The sequence below is a fragment of the Suricata suricatta genome, chromosome 6 (assembly GCF_006229205.1).
Source record: "Suricata suricatta isolate VVHF042 chromosome 6, meerkat_22Aug2017_6uvM2_HiC, whole genome shotgun sequence".
Classification (NCBI taxonomy): Eukaryota; Metazoa; Chordata; class Mammalia; order Carnivora; family Herpestidae; genus Suricata; species Suricata suricatta.
This window is the reverse complement of record NC_043705.1, coordinates 98,826,108-98,832,305: the sequence shown is the minus strand read 5'-3', so window position 1 is coordinate 98,832,305 and position 6,198 is coordinate 98,826,108. Positions and strand designations below refer to the sequence as shown.

Genomic DNA, 6,198 nt, shown 5'->3' with positions numbered 1-6,198 from the left:
GACGTTCGCCTCCGCAGCCCGCTCGCCCCCGCCGCCGCCGCCGCGCCCCTGCTTGCTCTCGGGTCCCGCCGTGGCTCGCAGCCTCCCGGCCGCCGGGGGCCTCCCTCCCTCGCTGGGGGAATTGGGGGCCGGGCCACGCGCATGCGCCATTGGCCCGCACCCCGTGGGGCGGGGGGCTGGGAATTGGAGTCTTTCTTTGGCTGGCGCTGGCTCCGCTTCCTGCCCGCCCGCCTCCCCGGCTTGGGTGGAAAGCTTCCTCTCACCTTCGCGGAGACTCTGTGTGGCCTCCTGGGCACCTCACCGGCTTGCGCGGGAAGCTCAGGGACCGCAGCGCCACCTGCGCGCACCACGCGTGAAGAGCGCGGGCAGGATGTCCCCAGACAGTTCTGTCTCCCGTGTGCGCTGCTGTGGCCAGTCTTACGTCGGTTCCACCTGTTTTTTCTTTCTTCTTCTTTTTTTTTTTTTTTAAACTTGTCCGACGATCGGGAGGTAGATTTCTAAACGGACTATTCCCACAAACGCTCCAGAAAAAGCCGCTCTTGTTACCCACGAGTCCTTAATTCTAAAGGAGGCTCAGTGAATTAACTGGTATTTACTATGTTTCTACAGCGTGTAGATCTGCGACTTGGATTGGAGGAGGGTACCATGGATGGAAAGCATTGTCTTTTTAATTCAGCTGATAGTTTTCGAAAGGGCACACCCTTTAATCAGCTCATCTATTGGCACCACAGTGGGCTGTCCTCTTGGCTGATTGGTTTTTTTGTGTGTGTGATACTTTTTGAGATTCGAAGACTTGTTTCAAACCTTCCTTCAAACTGGATGATTTTTGCCAACTTCCTCACACGTTCTAAGACGGGTTCCTCTTGTGTAAGATGGAATAAAATTGCACCAGCCTGCTGAAGATATTGTATTATTAAATAATACAATTCGTGTGAAGTGATAATCGCCATGCCAGATATAAAAACTGCACTCAATAAAAAGCCACCACTAAAGCGGCTTTAGTTTCTGATTGGTTTCCTGCAAGCACCCTACCTGGAAAAAAATTTTTAAGTTCGCTTTGACAAGCTTCAATTGGAGCTTAAAGAGCAGTTTTAACGTAAAATATGTATATATATTGTATAAATTACACATTCATATATTATATTATAATATTATACGTACATATACTCATTTAAAAGTGTAAAATGCCTAGGAATAAACTTACTGAGAAATGCAGCCTTTTAATGAAGAAATTATAAAAGTTGAACCATAGTAATAAAGGCTTGAAAAAATAGAAGGTGAAAATACCAACTTGACCCAAATTAACTCCTTTAATAAAAGTCTAATGATTGCTGGTAGATGGGGCTGGATGAAAGATAACATGTAACACTTCTTCTAACTTTCAAATGGAAGAATATCCATGAGAAAATCTAAGAATTTTAAATTTAAAAAATGGAAGATAGACCTATATTACCAAATCTTAAAACATATTGCTAAGCTGGGGTGCCTGGCTGGCTCAGTTGGAAGAGCATGTGACTCTTGATCTTGGGTTTGTGAGTTCAAGCCCTACATCGGGTGTAGGGATTAATTAGAAAAATAACAATAAATAAATTTTTAAAAACATATTGCTGAGGTATAATAGTGTGGTGTTGATACAAGTGTGGATGGATAAGCATTGGTGGAATAACTGAAGTCTAGAAACATATACAATATACTTAGAAACCAATCTTAGGATAAATGTGGCATTTCACTTTTGTGTGGAAAAGGATAAATTCTTCTATAAATGAGGCTGAGAAAATTAAGTTAATTTGGGAGAGAAAGTAAAACTACAGATTTACTTAAACCATCACCAAAATAAATATAAGAACTTGTCAAATGACAAAACCAAAGTAGGGGTGCCTGGCTGGTTCAGTCAGAGGGATATTATAATTATCTGTCTTCCAGAGGGATTTTGGGTAGGAACCAGGTTTATAGAATGTTACAAGAGGCAATGCAGAAGCAGGGCATAACTCATTAAGAGGTTAGAGATTTCCTTATAAGGTTAGCAGGTCCTATTTTCTAAGGTAAACAAGTAAAGCTAACTTGGAGATTTGTGATCGGTATATATTAGGTTTCCTTGCCAGGTGATTCCAGAAAAGTGCAGAATGACTTAGGTTTACATTTGTGATGTGGCACAGGCTAGCAGAGTGGCCTCTGTTTTAGGGGTCCCTATCTATTAATTAGCTTTATCAAGCCCAAAGAACTACAAACAACAACAAAATCACAAGACAATTAAGAGAAAACATAGGTACAGTATTTCAGAAGAGAAAGCCCAGATGCAAAGCACAGGAAGAAAGCCAGAGATAAGTATATATATTGGAGTAGACATATCAGATGTCACAAGGAAGGCAAATGACAAATGGAGAAAATGTTTTTAACAAATATGACAAAAGATAGATCTTACTGTCTAAACCTCTCATAAATGATTACCACCTAAAACACATCAAAATTTAGAATTTCAGGTGTGCCATTAAAGAAGGAATTCAAATGGATTAGGATCATTTTTGAAATGTTCATACTCACCACAAAGACATTAAATTTTTTTTAGAAACTTTGTGATACGTCTTTGTTGAGGATTTTTAAAAATAGAGCAGGCGAGGGGTGCCTGGGTGGTTCAGCTGTTTAAGCGTCTGACTCTTGACTTCGGTTCAGGCCATGATCTCATGGTTTGTGGAATCGAGCCCTGAGTCAAGTTCTGTGCTGACAGTGTGGAGCCTGCTTGGGATTCTCTCTCTCTGTTCCTCCCCCACTCATGCTCTTTCTCAAAATAAATAAAAATTTTAATAATCTATACATAATATGTGAGTACTTGCTTCAGCAGCACATATACTGAAATAGAAATGATACAGAAAAGATTAGCATGGCCCTGTGTAAAGATGACACATAAAAATATAACATGCAAGGATGACAAATATATGGTGTTATTGGGACTATAATACTATCTTTTTAAAAATTTTTTATAGTTTTTAATTTATTTTTGAGAGACAGAGACTGTGTGAGCAGGGGAGGGTCAGAGAGAGAGGGAGATACAGAATCTGAAGCAGCCTCTGAGCTAGCTGTCAGCACAGAGCCTGACGTGGAGCTCGAACCCATGAACCGTGACATCATGACTAGAGCCGGAGCCAGACACTTAACTGACTGAGCCACCCAGGCGCCCCAATCTTACTAAAAGATATAACCAAAAAATTTTAATATATCATTTGATCTAATTATTCCATTTCTGAAATTTCATTTTATTTTATTTTTTAATTAAACAATTTTTTTAACATTTATTTTTTTTGAGAGAGAGAGAGAGAGAGAGAGAGACAGAGCATGAGTGGGGGAGGGGCAGAGAGAGAGGGAGATACAGAATCTGAAGCAGGCTTCAGGCTCTGAGCTGTCAGCGCAGAACCAGATGCAGGCCCAAATCCACGAACTGTGAGATCATGGCCTGAGCCAAAGTCAGTGCTTAACCATCTGAGCCACCCAGGTGCCCCTTTAATTTTTTTTGAGCTTATTTATTTATTTTGAGAGAGTGACAGAACACAAGTGGGGAGGAGCAGAGAGAGAGAGGGAGACAGAGAATCCCAAGCAGGCTCCAAGCTGTCAGCCCAGAGCCTGAAATGGGGCTCAAAATCATGAACTGTGAGGTCATGACCTGAGCGGAAACCAAAAGCTGGATGCTGAACTGACTGAGCCACTCAGGCAGCGTTCTGGAAATTTATTTAAAGAAAAAAAAAAAAGCCGATGAGTATAAAGATTTATTTACAGGGGATTTCATCACCATGCTTTTTTACTGTAGTGAACTATTAGAATAGTTACTGGTTAAATAATAAATCATGATTAGAATAGGGCTGGCTAAACACACATGTAAAAGGAACTGAAGAATATCTATAAAAGTATGAACTGTGTAATCAGAGTGGTAGGATTATAGGAAATTTTGTTTTACTTTTTACTCTAGGATATCTGTATTTCTAAGTTTTCTATAAGAAACATGCATTACTCTTTTAACCAGGATAGAAAGTAAATGTTATCAAAAAAATAATCACATGATAAATTGACTAGAGTGGGTTTCCATTGAATAACAACTCACAGGGGAACGTGGTGACTCAGTTGGTTAAGCCTCCGACTTCAGCTCAGGTAATGATCTTGCAGTTCATGGGTTTGAGCCCTGCGTCAGGCTCTGTGCTGAGAGCCTGGAACCTGCTTCAGATTCTGTGTCTCCCTCTCTCTCTGTTCCTCTCTGACCCACACTCCATCTCTCTCTCTCACTCTCTCATGACTAAATAAATATTTAAAAAATGAAATGACTTGCAGTATTGTTTTGCTTTTTGTTGTTGTTGCTGTTCTTTATTTTTTAAGTTTGTTTCTTTGTTTATTTTGAAGTTGGAAGGGGCAGAGAGAGAAGGAAAGAGAATTCCAAGCAAGCTCCACACTGTTAGCCCCCCAGTGTGGAGCTTAATCTCAAGAAAAGTGAGATTATGATCTGAGCCAAAAGCAAGAACTGAACACTTAACCAACTGAGCCATCCAGGTGCCCCTGTTCTTTATTTTTCATAGCAGTATTATAATTTTTCTATGCAGGGTACACAAAGGGCCTTTATTATTCACTAATTTGAGTGCCTCTTTTCCTAAACTTCAGCTCTCAGTTGTCCGTTCTTTTTTTTAATTAATTAATTTGAGAGAGCATGAGAGAGAGAGAGCGCACGCGCATACATATGTGCATGTGGGAGAGGGGCAGAGAGAAAGGAAGAGAGACAATCTCCAGTAAGCTCCACACTGTCTGTGAAGAGCTAGACACAGGGTTCAAACTCATGAACCGTGAGATCATGACCTGAGCCAAAATCGAGAGTCAGAGACACTTAACCAACTGAGCCACCCAGATGCCCCTTAGTTATCAGGAGTTCTGACAAGTGACAGAGAGAGAGAGACAGAAAGTTGGTTTTTCTCCAGGAGTGATTTTAAGAAGATTCTAAAAATCATTCATAGTCTGCAGTCCTTTGTGTATCATTTTGGAGACTCTTGTTTTCCTAGTATCTCTGAAGACTAAAAACACATTGCACTGATAGGTTTGGTGGTGAGTCGCTGTCCACAGGTAGAAATGATGTCAGTGCCCTTACCAGCCTCCTCTGTGGCCAGCAGGGAAACAGCACAGCTGAGTTCCCTTTGCCACCCGCTACACCCCCCACCATGCCAAGTATTCATTTGTTCACTCATTCATTCATTCAAAACCAAACCTTTACAAGTGCTTACTATGAACCACTGAACCCCCTCTTACCTCCAATTTCTGAAGCCCACAGGTTGGGAACCAAAGATTTAGGGCAAGACCATCCTACTTACCTACAACTTGCCCATCGTCCTTTCCAATCGTCCTCAGAGGACAAATCAATCTATCATCACAAGTTCAGTTTAACTTTCCTTTCTCTCTCTCTCTGTTTTCATGATACAAGGTGTCATATTACACTTATAGATGGTGAAACGTGTTCTCACCTTGGTCCCAGGCCTTGTTCTCCTCCTCAAGTATAACCTGTGCCTTATGTTTCCTTCCAGAAGAGATCTGTGCATTTAATAACATAGAGATTTATGCCTTTTTCCTCTTTTGTGGATGGTAGCATATGGTACACATCCCACTGCACCTTGTTATTTCCTTTTGGTTTCATGGCTGTGGCCACAGAGCTGCACAGTTATCTCATATCCCAGGGAAGGGTCCATCATGAGATATGTTACCAGTCTTCTTCTGCTGGACATTTGGGTTGTTTCCAGCCTTTGCTGCCATAGCCATCCTGCCCAGCCGTGGCAGAGGAGTCAGTGATATAAATTTTTCAAGCACTCTGCTTTTCAGAGGAAGATGAGGCATGTACTTTGAGTAGTGTTTCCTTTGGATCTTAACAGTTTGCGTTGCTCCATTTAGACCCAAATCATGAAGGCTGGCTCCGTTTATGGGAACAGAAGGAAGACATCTGGGCCATAAACCTTGAGACATAAACTTTGTTTACCACTCTGGTCTTGAACCAGAAACCAAGCCAACACCTTCAAACTGTTTCTAGCTATGTGCTCTACATAGTCAGATGGGCGTTGCCAAATCCTTCATGATCCTTAACTAGAAATCCTTGAGATACAACTCTACAGATTAGGTCTGAGAAGCAGGCAGGAAGAATAAAAAGGCAGCATTTTGCAAACAGAACTCAAAGCCGAGGACATT

At 41.5% G+C, this 6,198-nt stretch overlaps 1 protein-coding gene and 1 non-coding gene across 2 annotated transcripts in view; one reads left to right on the top strand and one right to left on the bottom strand.

The window, feature by feature from the left end:
- CCNJL (cyclin J like) overlaps window positions 1-318 on the bottom strand; it is a 114,648-nt gene extending 114,330 nt beyond the window's left edge. The window contains exon 1 of the mRNA XM_029942915.1: window positions 264-318. The gene's annotated coding sequence lies outside the window, so the exon portion shown is untranslated. The remainder of the gene's footprint in view (window positions 1-263) is intronic.
- Window positions 319-2,823: 2,505 nt separating this feature from the next.
- Window positions 2,824-2,935, top strand: LOC115295058. Its single transcript, XR_003910291.1, has one exon. It is a non-coding gene; the product is annotated as a U6 spliceosomal RNA (small nuclear RNA).
- The last annotated feature ends 3,263 nt before the right edge of the window (window positions 2,936-6,198 follow it).